General features: G+C 44.6%; 1 protein-coding gene across 1 annotated transcript in view; it reads left to right on the top strand.

Moving 5' to 3' along the window:
* Positions 1–11,676: 11,676 nt before the first annotated feature.
* The window catches only part of MRAP2 (melanocortin 2 receptor accessory protein 2), a 45,424-nt gene continuing 38,380 nt past the window's right edge, over positions 11,677–18,720 (top strand). The window contains exon 1 of the mRNA XM_045805449.2: positions 11,677–11,885. The gene's annotated coding sequence lies outside the window, so the exon portion shown is untranslated. The remainder of the gene's footprint in view (positions 11,886–18,720) is intronic.

The following is an 18,720-nucleotide window of genomic DNA, read 5'->3' as shown; positions in this document are numbered from 1 at the left end:
ATTATGCTTCTCTTTATTGCCCTTCACAGGTGTTATATTTTGTACAAATCGAAGGTTTGTGGAAACCCTTTGTGGAGCAAGTCGATGGGCACAATTTTTCTAACAGCATTTGCTCACTTTGTGTCTCTGTGCCGCATTTTTAAAATTCTTACAACATTTCAAATTTTTTCATCATTGTTATTTGTTATGGTGATCTGGGATCAGTGATTTTTGATGTGGCTCTTGTATTGCTTTGGGACACCACCAACCACACCCATGTCCCATGGTGAGTTTGTTCAGTACGTGTTGTATGTGTCTGACTGCTCCACCAACCATCTCTCTCCTTCTCCTTGGGCCTCCCTATTTCTGGAAACACAACAGTATTGAAATTAGGCCAATTAATAATTGTACAGTGGCCTATAAGTGTTCAAATAAAAGAAGAGTTGCACATCTTTCACTTTTAATCGAAAGCTAGAAGTAATTAAGCTTAGTGAGGAAGGCATGTTGGAAGTCAAATTAGACCAGAAGCTAGGCCTCTAGGATCCGTTAGCCAAGTTGTGAAGGCAAAGGAAAAGTTCTTGAACAAAATGAAAAGTGCTACTCCAGTGAACACACACATGGTAAGAGAGTAAAACAGCCATATTGCCAATACGGGGACGTTTTAATGATCTGGATAGATGATCAAACCAGCCCCAAAGTTCCCTTCAGCCAAAGCCTAATCCAGAGCAAGGCCCTAACTCTCTTCAATCCTATGAAGGCTGAGAGAGGCGAGGAAGCTGCAGAAGGAAAGTCTGAAGTTAGCAGAGGTTACCTCATGAGGTTTAAAGAAAGAAGCCATCTCTATAACATCAGTGTGCAAAGTGAAGCAGCAGGTGCCGATGCAGAAGCCGCGGCAAGTTTTCCCAAAGATCTAGCTAGGATCATCCATGCAGGCGGCTACACTAAACAACAGATTTCTGGGCCAGATAAAACAGACGTCTCTTAGAAGAAGATGCCGTCTAGGACTTTAAAGCTAGAGAAGAGAAGCCAATGCCTGGCTTCAAAGCTTCAAAGCGGCCGACTCTCTTTGTAGGGGCTAACGCAGCTGGTGACTTTAAGCTGAAGCCAGTGCTCACGTACCATTCTGAAAATTCGAGGGTTTTTAAGAATTACACTAAATCCTCTCTGCCCGCGCTCTGTAAGTGGAATGACAAAGCCTAGGTGACAGCACATCTCTGTACAGTACGGTTTACTGAATATCTTAAGCTCACTGTTGAGACCTACTGCTCAAAATAAAGATTCCTTTCCAAATATTACTGCTTATTGACGATGTACTTGGTCACCCAAGAGCTCTGAAGATGTATGAAAACAAGATTCATGTTGTTTTCATGCCCGCCAACACGACATCCATTCTGCAGCTCATGAATCAGGAGTAATTTTGACTTTCAAGTCATCTTATTTAAAAAATACATTTCATAAGGCTATGGTTGTCATAGTGATCTAGGCAAAGACAAGTCCAATCTTCTGGAAAACATTCACCATTCTAGATGCCATCAAGAACGTTCGTGATTCATTGGATGAGGTCAAATTATCAACAAGATTAACAGAATTTGGAAAAAATTGATTCCAGTCCTCATGGATGACTTGAAAGGATTCAAGACTTCAGTGGAGGAAGGACGTGCAGATGTGGTGGAAACAGCAAGACAACTAGAATTACAGTGGAGCCTGAAGACGGGACTGAATTGCTACCATCTCATGATCAAACTGGAAGGAATGAGCAGGTGTTTCTTACAGCTGAGCAAAGAGAAAAGTGTCTTAAGATGCAATCTCCTCCTGGTGAAGATGCTTTGAAGACTGTTGAAATGACAACAAAGGATTTAGAATATTACATAAGCTTAGTTGATAAAACAGCAGCAGGGTTTGAGAGGATCGGCTCCAATTTTGAAAGAAGTTCTACTCTGGGCAAAATGCTATCAAACAGCATTGCGTGCTACAGAGAAAGGTGCTTTGGGAAACCAAAAAAACTCATTTGACTCACTTTACTGTGATCTTTGCTTTATTGCAATGGTCTGGAACTGCACCTGCCATGTCTCTGAGGTGTGCCTGTGTGTATATTTACAAATCTATATGTTATATTTTTGTTATTTATGTGCGTACATGTGTGTGTATCCTTTTCTACTTTAGGTCTAATATGGCTTTGTCCTCAATTAATGAGAACTTGCGTAGGGAGCATGGTGCTACCTTTTCATTAACTTGTCCCTCTAAACAGAGACCTTCCAGACACCCACCGTAGAAAGATGTGTTCACTTTTCTTAACTTCCCTGGATAGAGAATGCCTGTGATGGCAAAAGATGACCCTACTTCTGGGTGAATACAATCCAGTGATTATAATGAAGAATTTAGTTAAAGTTCTGGAAAACTAAAGGCCAGAATGTAATTAAACAGAACATACTGAAATGCACTATAAATCATGCAACTCCCCAAATAATCAATGCTTTAAAATGAAGAAATCTTTTAGATTTTATTTATTTATTTGAGAGAGAGAACAAGGAAGGGAGAGGGGCAGAGGGAGAAGTGGGCTCCCTGCTGAGCAGGGATCCGCACCCAGGCTCTATCCCAGGACCCTGGGATCATGACCTGAGCCAAAGGCAGACGCTTAACCGACTAAGCCACCCAAGCGCCCCTACATACAGAAACATTTTGAAGGTATTTGTAAGGCACGGGTTTTTGTCCGTTTTGCTCACCCTTGTATCTCCAGCATTTAAAACAATGCCTGAATCATAATACGTGCACAGTGCATATTTATTGAACAAAGGCAAACCATTATAAAAAGCACTCACATTTTTACTTTAAACAATTCAAAATTATGGTAATTGATTCTTTTCTATTACACAAAAGGAAAAAATTCATTTTGTGTGGCTTTTTTTTTTTCTTTTCCATTTTGTGTAACTTCTAGCAGTCACCGCCCCTCGGGGCTGGAAAGGATCTCACAGAGCATCCAGCCCAGCCTTGTGTTCCCTGACTCAGCCCTGGCCAGGGGCTTGTCCAGCCTGCTCCAGATCACAGCCACTGAGGGGACGGTCTCAGGGCCACTTGGCACAAGCTCCCTGCACTCAGCTGAAACCTGCCTTCATCGGAGGCCACAGACCAATTCTCCCGTAATTCCTTCACCTTCAAATATCTAGTTATCATCTCTCCCTGCCCTCAGATTTCTCATGTCCAGACTAAATTGAGTGGCTTCTCATTTATAAACTTAGAGTGCTTTATAACATTATTTCTTGTTAATGGAATTAGTAGGGAGTTAGAGCTTGTAAATAAAAACAAAAACTTTTACTAGTATACATCTGCTGTTACCTACAGCGGGCTCTTGCCAAGGCGACCGTTGTTGGCACCCCCTGGGGGTGCAGATCTGCAAAATGTCTGCAATGTAAAATGGATATTAAGGTACAGAGAGCATAACTGCTGTGACTCTTGTCATATCTGCCATTATGTAAGATAAATGCAAATATCACAGCAAAACTTATAGTAGAAAAAACCTGGAATCTCTCTGTTTATCAATGATGAGATAGTTGAAGGAATTATGGCACCTCCTCAATGAACTATTACAGCTAGTAAGGTTGATACTTATAAATATTATACAATAAAATAGAAAATGCTTACAATATAATGGGATTAAGTGAAAATATATAGGTATTATCATATATGTATACAGGCACACACATACATAGGTACCATATGATTATTATGTGAACAGCCATGTCGTACAACAGTCTAAAAGTAAACGCAAAAATGCTATAATTGGTGGCTTTATGGTAGCGAAGTTACAGATGATTTTCTTTTCTTCGTTTTGGCTTTCCATAAAGGGCTGATGCTACTTTAAAAATAAGAAAAATGTAAATGTTCTTACATTTATTTTAATATTTCTTTGAGATTTTATACACAAACACGCATACCTAGATACATGCATGCTCGTGTGTGAGCGTGCACACACACACACACACACACACACACCTTCCCTTCCTTCTGTTCCTCCTCCTCATTATTATTCATCTTCTATTAGTCATCATTGAGTCAGTTTCTAGAAATAGAGACATGCCCTTTGGTGGGATCGGAAACATTCAGAAGAGGATCAGCAGTGATTTGAGGAAATGTAGAAGTGTGTGGAATGCTTTCAGCACATGGGGCATATTCCCATCCTTGTTAAGCCTTAGTTTCCTCGACTGTAAAATCAGGATAGTGATAACAGCAGCAGCTATTTCATAGGGTTGTTGTGAGGCTTGAATGTGATGTTTGCAAAGCACTTGGGAAGGCACAGTGTAGTGCTGAGTGTTCTTGGCGTGAGATAATGTGAAATTGCAGTGGGTTGAAATTGTGTGTGTGTGAGCGTGTAGCATGTGAGTTGACAAGGAAGGCCTGCGGGAAGGTGGCCAAGGGTGACAAGACTGGCTGAGAGGTAGAGGCAGCCTGCCCCGGGCAAGTGCCTCAGGGCCCTGACTGCCTGATGCTCCTGGGACAGGAGGGAGAAACCAGGAGGGTGTGGATGGGTTGGGCCAGCAATGCTAAGGAGCCTGCGGGAATTCAGCGAAGGCAGGGGGTGGTGGGCTGCCACTGAAGCAGCGGGCACTTTAGGGACTGCGTCTGGGTCAGTTTGTGTTTTGTGATGGAGGGATATGCTGGCTGGGTCATAAACTAAAACCCGAGAATGAAATCTTTTATGTAACAATGATGAGTGCAGTAGTCCCCCGAGGCAAAGGGATCAGGAAGAGAAAAGTGGGAGAAAGGTAGACTCGAGGGAAGGTGAAGCCCTGCAGGGTTGCAAGATCTCATCGTGTCCTCACCTACCCACCTGCATGTAGGTAGGCATGCAGACACAGAGAGGCGTGACTCTGGGGCACACATGTGGCTGTAATCTCCAGTATCAGAGCTGGAGTCCGTATGTTTTTCCATTTTGGAATAATTCCTGTGTGCCTTATACTGGCTGGGATATACTTTTTTAAAAAGATTTTATTTATTCATTTGACAGAGAACAGGGGCAGGGGCAGAGGGCTGTTGAGCAGGGAGCCTGACTCATGGGGCTCAATCCCAGGACCCCAAGATCAGGACCTGAGCTGAAGGCAGACGCTTAACCAACTGAAGCCACCCAGGTGCTCAGGAATAATAGGAATCAAGGGGCCAAACAAACAAGTCTCTTTTTTCTATTTGCTGCCAGTGACTCAATGAACCCAGAGCCAATAAACTGCAGCTTTGTCATTATTGTGTGATAGTCAACAAATAAGTCACCAGAAATTCACTCCAAAATGCACGATTTGATTTTGAGAAAAAGAAATATGGGAGTGTTAGAGCCGAGGGCTGCAAGTTAGCACCGCGAGGCGGTAGTTTCTCCCCGGTGCACCGTGTCTCTCTCTGGCGCTGTAAAATGTATTCAGGTTGACATTTCAGAGTGGCTCAAAGCTCCATCTTCCTGATTGAATGCCAAACATGAACTAAAATACATTCGATGTTTTGTCTGCCTGGTCCCACGCTCTGTGGGTGGAAGTCTCTTCAGTTCTGCCAGAGGAACAATAGGATTAGCTGCAAGAGGGAAGCTCTGAGCAAATATGAGAGCCCTGGAAGGGAAGGGACAGGATGGCTACGGTGAGGAGGGGCCCTGTCTAGGCACAGGCGTGCGTATGACCTTTCCCGGTGTGTGCTTGCTGCACGGAACAGAGGGAAACCGTTGGCAAGGGAGAGCGGTTTATATACACTCGGGAATGATTGTGCTAATTGATAAAGAACAAGAGTATAAAGCCAAGATAAGGCAATAAAATACAATTTATGCAGGGTAAGAAAAAGGTGACAATTCTCAAATCATCTAGGAAATTCAGTGGAGAGCTACCACTATTAATGACGTGGGAGATTCACGACTAGAACATGACCAACTGCAGCCTGCACTCCTCACATCTTAGAAGTCTCTGCATTTCTAAACACTCAGGGCTCCATTTATTTCCTGAAACTTAACTGAGCAACTATATCATAGAAGTGAGCTGTGCTGGTGCTGCCTTGGATAACCTTGCACGGTGGAGTACCTGTGCCCGTGTGTGTGTGTGTGTGTGTGTGTGTGTGAATGATTTTGCCTTTGATGTGGGTTGATGATGGATTATCCTAGTCTGTGAAGAAAACAAGTTAGAGAGGTAACTGTGTTATATATTTTAACATCTGAGAGCAGTGTCTATTTTTCTTTCTCATTTTCTTCAGTTGGTTCTTGCCATATTATTGGACTCTGAAACACTGCCAAATTTTCCTCACCCAGACACATTAGCTATAAGGGATGTGTCCTTCTCTGAGACAGGTCTGGAGTTTTACTGCTTCATTCTGGGTACATTGGCACGGGTCCCAGTTAACTGGAAAATAAATGGAGCTGTCCCAGGTCCTGGGGCAACACTGAGCCGGTGCCTTCGATGCGGAAAGCTGCCAGCCAGCCCATTGCCAGCAGGCCAAGCCAGCGGCCACCTTCCCCTAGTTCTTCTCTGCTTCCTTTTCCCTATCTCCTCTCCTTTTCTGCAGTGCATTTTCCTAATGCCTCCAGGTTTCCTCTCTGTTCATTCTGTTTCCAAATCACTGTTACTCAGACACTTGGGATCATCCTTGCTGTGGTTCATCATTGTTTATCTTTTTCCACGAGAAATTCTTAACCAGAGTGTGTCATCCTGAACAGCTGGAAGGGAATGGCTCTTTTGCTTTCCTTTGTATCCACCTTCCTCTTCCCCAAAGTTCCCCATCCCTGGCTGAGTCCAAGAGAAAGCAAGGTAGTCACCATTGAATGAATAAATGAATTTCCCAAAGGATGATTCAGATAAATTTTTTTTGTCTCTAGTATTTATGCAATTTATTTTCTTACTCCACTCCCTAGTATCTTATTTCATCAATTCTCTCTTCTCTCAAATCTGTCTTCAACTTCTCTCTTCCTTCTAGGTCCTTGCTCTCAATCTATAAATATGTTTAAGACTTTTTCATCTGAAACAAATAATTAACAAAGACAACAAAACAAACACAACTTGTCACTTGACTCTGCATCCCGTTAATTGATTCAGCATATGTCACTATGCCTACTGTGTGCCAGGAGCTGCAGCTAGTGCCTTCCGGAGACGGAACAGTTGCTGCTCTCATGGAGCAAGAGAGGAGACCCCCAGTAATAAATTGACAAGAAAAGCTTTAGCTCCAGCTTTGTTATTCAAGGCTAGGCAATTTGGTGCCTCTGCCAGAAGACCTTCCATTGACCTGCAGGCTGATGCAGGTGACAGAAAGGGGGCTGGACTTTAGTATCCTGGACCCCTGGACCCTCCTATGCCTGCATAGAGGTCCTCACATGAGTCCCATCTCCAACCCCTCCCAGTCTCCTTAGAGGAGTAGCCTGTAATTGTCATCCTTACTCCTTAATCAACAGAAATCTGACCTCAGTTTCCACCACATGACCTCTATGCAAAGACCAATGGACTCTGGTCCTTAATCACATAACCTTGAGCCTTTGACACTATTGCCCGTTCCTCCATCAGGTTCCACCTTCTCTTTTCATCTCCTATTTCTCTAATTGCTCCTTCTCTGTCTTCCTCCCAGGTTTGTGTTCCAAGCGTCTGATATCAAGCCTTTCTTTTCTCTTGTCTTTTCACTTTGTGTTCCCAGGGAGCAATCACATCCATTCCCACAGGTTAGTCACATCTCTTCACTCCCAGATCCCAAGTTGTCTGAAGATTGTCACTCCCCTATTCCTAAGACCTGGCTTTGGGAGGATGTGACCAGCATAGCAGCACAAGATTCTATGCTTAGGAAGGTCCTCACTTGAGACTGAATGTTCTGTGGTCACCATATTGAATTTCTTAAAACTTTCATCTTTGAATTTGAGTTTATGTTTTGTAGATCTATTGGCTTTCTAGGGCTTCCGTAACAAACTATCACAGACTGGAAGGTTGCAACAATAGAAATGTGTTGTTTTAAGTGTTTTGGAGCCTGGAAGTCCAAGATCAAGGTGCCAGCAAGGTTGATTTCCTCTAATGCCTCTCTCCTTGGCTTGCACATGGCCTTCCTTGGTGCCTCTTCCCACAGTCATCCCTCTGTGTACACAAGTCTCTGTGTGTACCTCTTCTTCTTTATAGGACACAAGTCCTCTTCTTATAAGGACACAAGTCAAATAGGATTAGGGCCCATTCATATGACCTCATTTAACCTTAATCACTTCTTCAAAGGCCCTGTCTCCAAATACTGTCATATTTTGAGGAATTGGGGGTTAGGACTTCAACATAGGAAGTTGGGGTGGGAGCACAAGTCTGGTGGGGCAATGCAGCATGCACCGAAGACTTAGAATCTTGCTTCACGGTGGTCCTGCTTTCTGCTGCTCCCTGGTAAATGTTCTCAGCTGTCAGCTCCCTGCCTTCTGGTATGTTGACTGCCCAGCTACCCCCTTCTTCTGTCCTAGGAGGGGATCTGGGTGCAAGTGCTGGGAGGGTCAGGGTTCAGCCATCCTTGCCCAGGGCTGGCAATGCTAGGTATGTTTGGAGGTGATTTGGCAGGGGTGAGCCTTACACCTACCCCCAATCCTGATGTTGTAGTCCCTTGGGGGTTACCTGTGTTCTGTGGATTGGCAGCAGATGGTGGCAAGGGAAACTGACTTTCCCATCTCCTGGCTCTGGGTCAGTCAACCCCTTGGAGAATTTGACTAAAGTGATCAAACCTCTCCCCTGGAAAGTTCACATACATAGACATTCATGGATTTGTACATTTCAGAGGGTACTGGACTCCATGAAGACAATCCATGGATTCCTTGTGTTTTGGCTGTGCCTACATTTCCAGCTTCCTCTCAGTACTGCTCTTACCATGCTATAGCCCCCGGCATCATTGCTGTCATTTCCTGAATGTGCCTTATTCCTCCACACGTCCATATTTTTGCATTTGTTCTTTGTCTGCCATATGCTTTTCTTCATTATCATTATAATAAACTACTCTATATCCTTCAAAATTAAAATTATATTCTATCTTCTCAGTGAATCCTTATTGTCATTATCTAACCTAAAACAAAGTGTCCCTTTAGGGCCTCTCTGCATCTTTTTTATAAGATTTATAATGCTGAAGTCTGAGTATTTCCTACCTTGTTTGTCCGTTCTACAAGACTGCAAGCAGTTTTGAGGGCAACAACTCTGTTTTTCTACCTCCAGTTTATTGAGTTTTATTTTACTGATGTAAATGACATGCATCATGGCCTAAGTTAAAGGTGTAGACCATAATGCTTTGACTTACATGTGTCGTGAAGTGATTGGTGCAATAAGTTTTGTTAGCACCTATCCTCTCATCTGGATACAATCAAAAGAAAAAGCAAAAACAGAACAGAAGTTGCCTTGTGATGAGAACTCTTCGCAACGTTCACGTATCCTACAGCAGTACTAGCCACGGTCATCATGGTGTATGTTCTATCCTAGTGCCTGCCTGTTTATCTTCTAACGGGAAGTCTGTTCCTTTGGGCCACTTCCCTTTGGTTCCCCAAGAACCGTGCTTGAATCATTGCTGTTTTGACCATGCCTGCTGCAGAGTAGAGACAGTAAATATAAATGTGGATTGAGAGCCCAGTGAACGTACGCAGGAATGAGTGACTGAGGAAGGAGCAGCAGGAGCTTGTGAAGAGCGTGTGTCTGGAGTCAGACAGTCCCGGCTTTAAATCTTGGCTCCAGCAACGATTAGCATTGTGACCTTGGAGAAATTACTCTTAAACCTCAGCTTTCAAACTTCAGAATGGGGCAAATAGGATTTAGCTCAAAGTAAACTGTCGTCAGTATATGTTGACAAGCAACAGCTATAGCCACATGTAACTCAGTCTTGTCACTCAATTTCTGCGAGCTTAAAAGCTATTTTGGAAGGAAAAGACAAGAGACAATGAAATGGTGTTTTCATAGGTTAATTTATTAACAACAAAATCCTCATTAAAGGTCCACTGGGTGCAAGGCACTATACTAAAACTTGGGGAGAAGTTAAACATAAAGCAGGCCTAGGAAGGGACAGGCGGAGGAGAGCCAGACTCTCCAATGACAGGTGCTCTAAGAGAGGGATCAGAGTTTAGAAGAGTCCATTTGTAGCTGGGGGCAATGAGGAAGGCTTCCTGAAACAGGTGGCCTTTGGGTGGACCTTGAAGGACAGGTGGAAGATGTTCCTGGCACTGAGGGAGGGAAGAAGGGAATGGATGAAGCATGGGAAGGCAGAGATGCCTAGAAGGGAAGCGGAAGCTCGCCCATCCTGTTAATGGTGTTGCTGGCACTGGATGCTGCAGACCACGCCCTGAAAGTGATGGTTCGTGGCCTCTGCCTCATAGGACAACGTGCCCTTGCTTTCTGCCTTATGAGCCACTGGCATTCTGCCCCAAAGAGGCCACCAGATTCTGAGTGCTGAGGCAGAGACTGGCTGGCTTGCGCAGTTCCCCTCAGCACCAGCAGCGCCGCAGCCCTGCTTGATCGCTTCTCGGCGCCCTGCTGACACGCAGTGCAGGCTCCAAGGCAGGGGTGATGGACTGTGTCTGCGTACACAGGCGCGCGCCACTGGAAGCGAGGCGCAGACTTAGGGAAGGACTAATGAATCTCATCACAGATGGTCAGATTATGTCATTGAGAATTAAACTGCCTGCGGATGAGGGTGAGGAGGGTACGCACAGCTGTCAAGGCGGTTTGCATAATACTTCCTATTACACGTAATAATGAAACTAGCTGCTTATCAAAATCAGTGAAATCAGGAATCTTTTTCTGACACCGAGAGACGGAGTTCATCGCACGGCCGCCGGCGCCGTGTTGCTCACGTTGCCTTTTCCCCACTGCGCTGTGGTCCTGTTTAACCAGGATTCCGGGGCACCAGGCTTCCTGAGCTCCTCCACTTACCGAGCTGTGACCTCAGGCAATTCATTTCACCTCCTTAAGCTGCAGTTTCCTCATTTGTAAACTGGCAATAATACCGGTGCTATGCTGCGTGCACGTAGTAACAGAAATGCCTACACAGTAAAGACCATCTCGGGGCGAGGAGCGCAGCGCGGGCTTTCTCCCCAGATGCCCGCAGCACTTCTCTCCCATCTTCAGTTCTTCACTCAAAAGCCACCTTCACGTTGGGGCCACCTCTGACCACCGAATTAAAACCGCACCCCGACATTCTTTATGTCCTCGACCTGAGTTATTCTCTGGGTAGCTCTCACGGCTACTGCACACGCTACCTGATTCACTTGCGTTTACCCAGTGTCTCTCCTGGAATTGCGAGCTCCAGCAGGTAGCACCCCCGACGCCCAGATCAGGGTCTGGCATGGAATACGGACTCAGTCAACATTTACTGGAAGGGAGGAGTGAGCCACGTCTGCTAACTGGAAACGACTCTCGGTCCAGTCCTACCCCTTTGGGGCCCTGTTTGGGGGACATTTACACTGTCCGTTGGCACCCGCATCTGCAAGCAGAAGGAAAAACCGAAATTGAGGTCACTTGAGTAGCTCATGAGGGAGGACCCCGGCTGTAATGAACTTGAACTCAACGCTGAGGATTTCTCATGAATCTCATTCTTGCCGCCCCGCTCCTTCTTGCTCAGCTCATTGGTCAAAATTGGCCCGAGGGACCACTTCGGAGCTGGGGCGGGTAACGAACGCTCTGATTAGTTTTCCTTTTCCCCGCGGAAAGCTCTTACCCCGACAGCGAGGGGCAGCGCGAGCAGGGCAGGGCTGGGCCAAGCTCGCCTCCTCTTGGCCTGCGGCCCCGGGCTCCGGAGGCGGCCCCCGCGCCCCTGGCCGCCGGGGCTGCAAGTCGGGAGCGCGCATCCCCGCCGCACCGCAGCGCCAGGAGCGACTCGCCGAGGCCCGGCTGCGGGAGGAGGTGGCGGCGGTGGCGACGCTCACGCACCTCGGAGGAGCGGTGCCCGCGGGCCGGGCCGGGGAGCGCCAGCAGGTGACCGCGGGCGGGACGGGGCGCCCAGGGCCACGCCAAGCCGCCGCACCGGGCTCGGGAGGCTCGGGAGAAGGCAGTCGGGCTCGATAGGGTTTGGCGGTGGTTTTTAGTTGGGGGGGGGGGGGGTGTTTGGGAGGATGGGAGCGGGAACGGGAGAACTGGGACTTGAGGGTGCCCGGGGGGACCATGAGACCCCGTGGAGAGCACCCAAGTTTGAAACCTTGCTCGCAGCCCGCGGACCTGAGTGTCCCGCCGGAGGCCGTCCGGAAAGGCTGGAAGCCGTGGGCTCGGGGCCGGGGCTGGGGCGGGTTCCTCCTGCCGCTGGGAGGGCCGTGGAACACCTCCTCCCGCCGGCGAGAAAACTTTCCGCGTCCTGGCTTGCCTGCCACGGTTGTGCCCTACAACCAAGAGCCCTTTTGGGCACGGGGACCCTGCGCATCCGGGGGAAACGCGCGGTCGGCTGGCCGGGGTGCAGGCCCCCAGCAGCGGGCAGGCTTCCCGGAATCAGCCCTGGCTTGACAGTTAATTCATTTCATTGGCAGCAGGGAGCCTGCCCGCAGGTCATTTTACTGATTAGAGGGAAAGAGCGGTTTCGGTTTTCTTCCTTTTCCATCCTTTCTGCATAATTAATTGAGGAAGACAAAAGGTTGCCTCCTCGGAAACTTGTTTTGAGGCTTTGTGGTTTCCACAGCAGTTTAGATGACTTGAGGAATCCCAGCGGTTACCCGGGATTTAATCTCATGACCAAAGGAAACATTAAAAGGTGTCCTGAAAGCAAAGGGAGCTTGGGGGAAATTGTCCATGCCACCCCAAGGAAAAGAAGGGAACTTCCATATATAAATCCCCATGAAAACCCCCAGGGTAAGTGGTAGTATTTGCAGTTCGGACATGAAAAAAAAATTAGGTTGAGCTATGAGAGTTTTCCAACAGAATCCCCGAGTCAATAGTGGAGAGTAGGGGTCTGGAAACTAGGACTGTGAGGCTAGCGTCCCTTAGGTACACATGGGGTGCATTACCAAGAGTGCAGGCAGGAAAGTGGCCTGGGCCTGCCAAGGGTAAGGTCCAGAATGGAGAGGCTACTGCGAGCTGGGGTGCCCACATCGAGGGGTCAGGCTCTGCTCAGGATGACCATGCAGTGTTTATAGAAGATGAGATGGTATCGGCAGGTTTAGGAGAAGGCAGAATTGCTCCCAGTTTATTTCTTCCTGGGAGCAAAGAAATAAGACCCCCTTAAGAGGTCTTGAAACCCAAGACTGGGCTGGATTGCTCAGGACCCAAAAACAGGCATCCTAGAGCCTCGGTGTTCATAATCACCTTTCAGCAGGCGTGAGAGAGGAGCACCAAACCAGACTTTTCAGAAGAGGGAAACAGTGAAACTTGGCAACATTCCAGAGCAAAATTTTATAGGAGAAAGCTGAAGACCACGTAGGAAAGGATTTGCAAAGACAATTTATGCCAAACTAACTTCTTCCTCCATCTAGCAACTTGCCTCCAGTCGTTGGTCGGGGCATGCCATAGTCATCGTTTTCAAATGTGGGTTATGACTCGTTAGGATAATATGAATGTAGTGAGTTGCACCAGCATTTTTTAAAACATGAAATTAAATAGCAGGGAAGAGAAAACATCAGAACACGCTGCATTGTATATGCAAGGGAGAGTACTGTTTTGTGAAATATGAGTGTGTGGTGTTCTGTGGTGTTTATCCTGCGGCCTCTCTAGGGGTGTGCACACCTCTCCCTGGCTGCCCCCATTGGTCCTTCTAGGCTAACCCCACTGTGCTCATGGTGGGGGTCACCTTTTACTGTGCAAATTATATCATCTGCGCATTCTAGAAAATGTAGCCTTCCTTCTCCCCATTTCTCTAGGCTTGATATTTTGCCAATCAGAATTCCTCTGAATCCTTTATTATTGACCTTTTATTTAGTTTTTTAAGTTTTTATTTTAATTCCCGATAGTTAGCATACAGTGTAGTATTAGTTTCAAGTGTATAATATAGTGATTCTGCAATTCCATACATCACCCGGTGCTCATCACAAATGCCCTCCTTAATCCCCATCACCTATTCCACCCATCCCCCCACCCCTTCCCTCTGATAACCATCTGTTCTCTATAACTAAGAGTCTGTTTCTTGGTTTGCCTCCCCCCCCCCACTCATTTGTTTTGTTTCTTAAATTCCACATATGAGTGAAAGCATATGGTATTTGTCTTTCTCTGCCTGACTATTTCACTTAGAATAATACTTTCTAGTTCCATCCACGTAGCTCCAAATGGCAAGATTTCATTCATTTTTTTAAAGATTTTTATTTATTTATTTGAGAGAGAAAGCACAAGCAGGGGGAGGGGCAGAGGGAGAAGTAGGCTCTCCGCTGGTCAGGGAACCTGACTGGGGACTCTATCCCAGGACCCTGGGATCATGACCTGAGCCAAAGGATGACACTTAACTGACTGAGCCACCCAGGTGCCCCAGGATTTCATTCTTTTTTATGGCCGAGTAATATTCCATTGTATATATACACCACTTCTTCTCTATCCATTCATCAGTCAGTGGACATTTGGGCTCTTTCCATATTTTGGCTATTGTTGATAATGCTGCTATAAATACCAGGGTGCATGTATCCCTCTGAATTATTGTTTTTGTATTCTTTGGGTAAATACCGAGTAGTGTGATTACTAGGCTTAGTAGATTCTATTTTTAACTTTTTGAGGAGCCTCCATTCTGTTTTCCAGAGTGGCTGCACCAGTTTGCATTCCCACAAACAATGCAAGAGGGTTTCCCTTTCTCCACATTCTCACCAACACCTCTTTTGTTTCTTGTGTCCTTGATTTTAGCAATTCTGGCTGGTGGAAGGTGATATCTCATTGTAGTTTTGATTTGCATTTCCCTGATGATCAGTGATGTTGAGCATCTCCTCATGTGTCTGTTACCATCTCTATATTTTCTTTGGAAAAATGTCTCTTCATGTCTTCTGCCCATTTTTTAATTGCATTATTTGTTTTTTGGGTGTTGAGTTTGATAAGTTCTTCATAGATTTTGGACACTAACCCTTTATCAGCTGTGTCATCTGCAGATATCTTCTCCCATTCTGTAGGCTGCCTTCTAGCTTTGTTGATTGTTTCCTTCACTGTGCATTTTTTATTTTGATGTGGTCCCATAGTGTGTTTCTGCTTTTGTTTCCCTTGCCTCAGGAGGCAGATCTAGAAAAGGTTGCTACAGCCGATGTCAGAGAAATGCCTCCTGGGCTACCTTCAAGGATTTTTATGGTTTCAGGTCTCACATTTAGGTCTTTCATCCATTTTGAGTTTATTTTTGTGTATGGTGAGAGAGAATGGTCCAGTTTCATTCTGTGCATGTGGCTGTCCAGTTTTCCCAGCACCATTTGTTGAAGAGACTGTCTTTTTCCCATTGGATAGTCTCTTCTGCTTTGTCAAAGATTAGTTGACCATAGAACTGAGGGTCCGTTTCTGGGTTCTCTACTCTGTTCTATTGATCTCTGTGGCTGTTTTTGTGCCAGTACCATGCTGTTTTGAATACTATAGCTTTGTAATATAGCTTGAAGTCAGAATTGTGATGCCTCCAACTTTGCATTTCTTTTTCAAGATTACTTTGCTATTCAGGGTCTTTCGTGGTTCCATACCAATTTTAGGATTGTTTGTTCTAGCTCTGAAAAATGCTGTTGGTATTTTGATAGGAATTGCATTTAATGTGTAGATTGCTTTGGGCAGTAGAGACATTTTAACAGTAATTGTTCTTCCAATCCATGAGCATGGAATGTCTTTCCATTTCTTTGAGTCATTTTCAATCTCTTTCATCAGTGTTTTGTAGTTTTCAGAGTACAGATCTTTTACTTCTTTGATTAGGTGTATTCTTAGACCAAACCATTTCTGGCTATCTCTATTTTTGGTGCAGTTGTAAATGGGATTGCTTTTCTTAATTTCTCCTTCTGCTGCCACATTAATAGTGTCTAGAAATGCAACAGATTTCTGTATGTTGATTTTGTATCATGTGACTTCACTGAATTCATGTATCAGTTCTAGTAGTTTTTTGGTAGAATCTTTCAGCTTTTCTACATAGACTATCACGTCATTGGTGAAGAGTGAAAGTTTGACGTCCTCCTTGCCAACGAGGATACCTTTTTATTTCTTTTTGTTGTCTAAATGCCGTGGCAAGGACTTCCAGTACTACGTTGAATAAAAGTGGTTAAGAGTGGATATCCCTGTCGTGTTCCTGATCATAGAGGAAAAGCTCTCACTTTTTCCCCATTTAGGATGATATTAACTGTGGGTTTTTCTATTTATGGCCTTTGTTATGTTGGGGTATGTTCTCTCTAAATCTGCTTTGTTGAGGGTTTTTATCATGAATGAATGTTGTACTTTGTCAAATGCTTTTTCTGCATCTGTTGAAATGATCACATGATTGTTATCCTTTCTTTTATTAATGTGCTGTATCATGTTGATTGATTTGCATATATTGAACCACCCTTGCAACCCAGGAATAAATCCTACTTGATGGTGGTGAATGACTTTTTTAAATGTATCATTGGATTTGGTCTGCTAAGTATTTTGTTGAGGACTTTTGCATCTATGTTCATCAGAGATACTGGCCTGTAGTTCTCTTTTTTTGTGGTGTCTGTATCTGGTTTTGGTATCAGGCGAATGCTGGCCTCATAGAATGAATTGGAAGTTTTCCTTCCATTTCTATTTTCTGGAATAGTTTGAGAAGAATAAGTATTAACTCTTTTTTAAGTGTTTGATAGGATTCATCTGTAAAGCCACCTAGACTTTTGTTTGTTGGGAGTTTTTTGACTCCTGATTCAATTTCTTTGCTGGTTATCAGTCTGTTCAAGTTTTCTACTTCTTCCTGTTTCAGTTTTGATAGGTATATGTTTCTAAGAATTTGTCCATTTCTTCTAGGATGTCCAATTTGTTGTCATTTTTTCATAGTATTCTCTTATAATTTTTTGTATTTCTATGATGTTGGTTATTTCTCCTCTCATTTGTAATTTTACATATTTTAGTCTTTTTCTTTTTTTCTTGATAAGTCTGGCTAGAGGTTTATCAATTTCGTTGATATTTTTCAAGAACCAGATCCTGGTTTCATTGATCTGTTCTATTTGTCTTTTTAGTTTCTATATCATTTATTTTTGCCATAACCTTTATTATGTCCTTCTTTTCACTGACTTTAGGCTTTATTTTGTTGTTGTTGTTGTTGTTCTTTTTCTAGCTCCCGTAGGTGTAAGGTTAGGTTTTTATTTGAGATTTTTCTTGCTTCATAAAGTAGGCCTGTATTGCGATAAACTTCCCTCTTAGGATTGCTTTTGCTGCATCCCAAAGGTTTTAAACCATTGTGTTTTCATTTTCATTTGTTTCCATATAATTTTTTATTTCTTCTTTTATATCCCGGTTTGACCCACTCATTGTTTAGTAGCATATTATTTAACCTCCGTATATTTGTCGTCGTTCCAGAATTTTTTCTTACGGTTGACTTCAAGTTTCATAGTGTTGTGGTCAGAAAAGGTGCATAGTATGACTTCGATCTTCTTGTATTTGTTGAGTCTGGTTTTGTAACCTAATATGTGATCTCTTCGGAGAATGTTTATTTTTGACCTTCTAATGTTTTCAGTGTGACAATGACTTGGCTAGATGTTTCCTAGTGCACAGTCTCCTTTACTTCTCCCAGCTAGGTGGCTGTTGCTATTTTACCTTTTACAAAGAGAGCTTCCCAAAGCTAGGGACATACAAATACTTCAGTCACTGGTCCATGCCCCCCATTACGGATGTTCCAAAGTGTGTCCTGACTTTGCCTTTTACAAAGTCTCAGTCTATCCCTAAGGATAAAGTAGGGGAAGAGAGGACATGCAGCAAGTCTCTGTCCCTGTCCCTGCACCTCTGGGTGTTATTCATCAGGAAAAAGACCTAGAGGGGACATTTATCGGAGATGTGGCAACTATATATCTGGGAGGATATTCCATGAGACGCATTATTTAAATCTGGACAAGAGACAATAATATGGAAGGCTGAGCTCACAGAAGATTGAAGTTCTAGTCCTGCACTTAGGTTCACAGTCAGTTTAAAAAGTAAAAGATGGAGTGGCCCCAATGAGCATGTGAAAGGAAAAAATCCCGGGGATTTCAATGGCCCCCAAGCTCTGAATGGACCATAATGTGAAAATAGCTTCTCAGTCGCAATCTTGGGTTGCGCTGACAAGGGCAGACCTTTTTTTATAGACATTTGTATGGAGTTTATTATATGCCAAGCACATTTATGAGTGTTTTGCAATTTTATCTCAGCCCTGTATCAACCCCATGAAGTAGGGAAAACAATTATCAGCATTCTCATTTAACAGATAAAGAGGCTGAAGCACAGAAGGATTAAGTAATTTTCCGAAGATTACGTAGCCAGTAGATAGTAGAGTAGTGATTAGAACCTGGGCCCTTAACCACTACCATCTACCCCCAACCTCTAGCGACTGGATCAAGGGAGCCCAGAGTCCTTCCACATAGCGTCCCCTTCTGGTGGCCCTTTCATAGAGGACAGAAACTAACTTTGCAGCATCCAGAAGAAGGTGACCTGGGTGATGCGGGTCTGAAGACTAGGCCATATGAGGAACAGTGAGTGTTTAAGCTGCCAGAGAGGAGCCTTGGCCAGCTGTAAGGCCCGCGCTCAGATATCTGAGGAAGAGGAAGCAGGTATGTTTCCAGCGTCAGATCAAACCAATGTTGGGTGATCTTGTGTTCAGACGGGACAGGATTCCTCACCAGTGAGGGAGTGTTGACTTTTATATCTCTGAATGCCTCTTTCCATGTTCAAATGCCTCAAATTTGTTAGCTATATAAGA

Source organism: Ursus americanus, chromosome 29 (genome assembly GCF_024610735.1).
Source record: "Ursus americanus isolate L20-20 chromosome 29, mUrsAme1.1.p, whole genome shotgun sequence".
Taxonomy (NCBI): domain Eukaryota; kingdom Metazoa; phylum Chordata; class Mammalia; order Carnivora; family Ursidae; genus Ursus; species Ursus americanus.
This window is presented reverse-complemented; position numbering and strand designations above follow the sequence as displayed.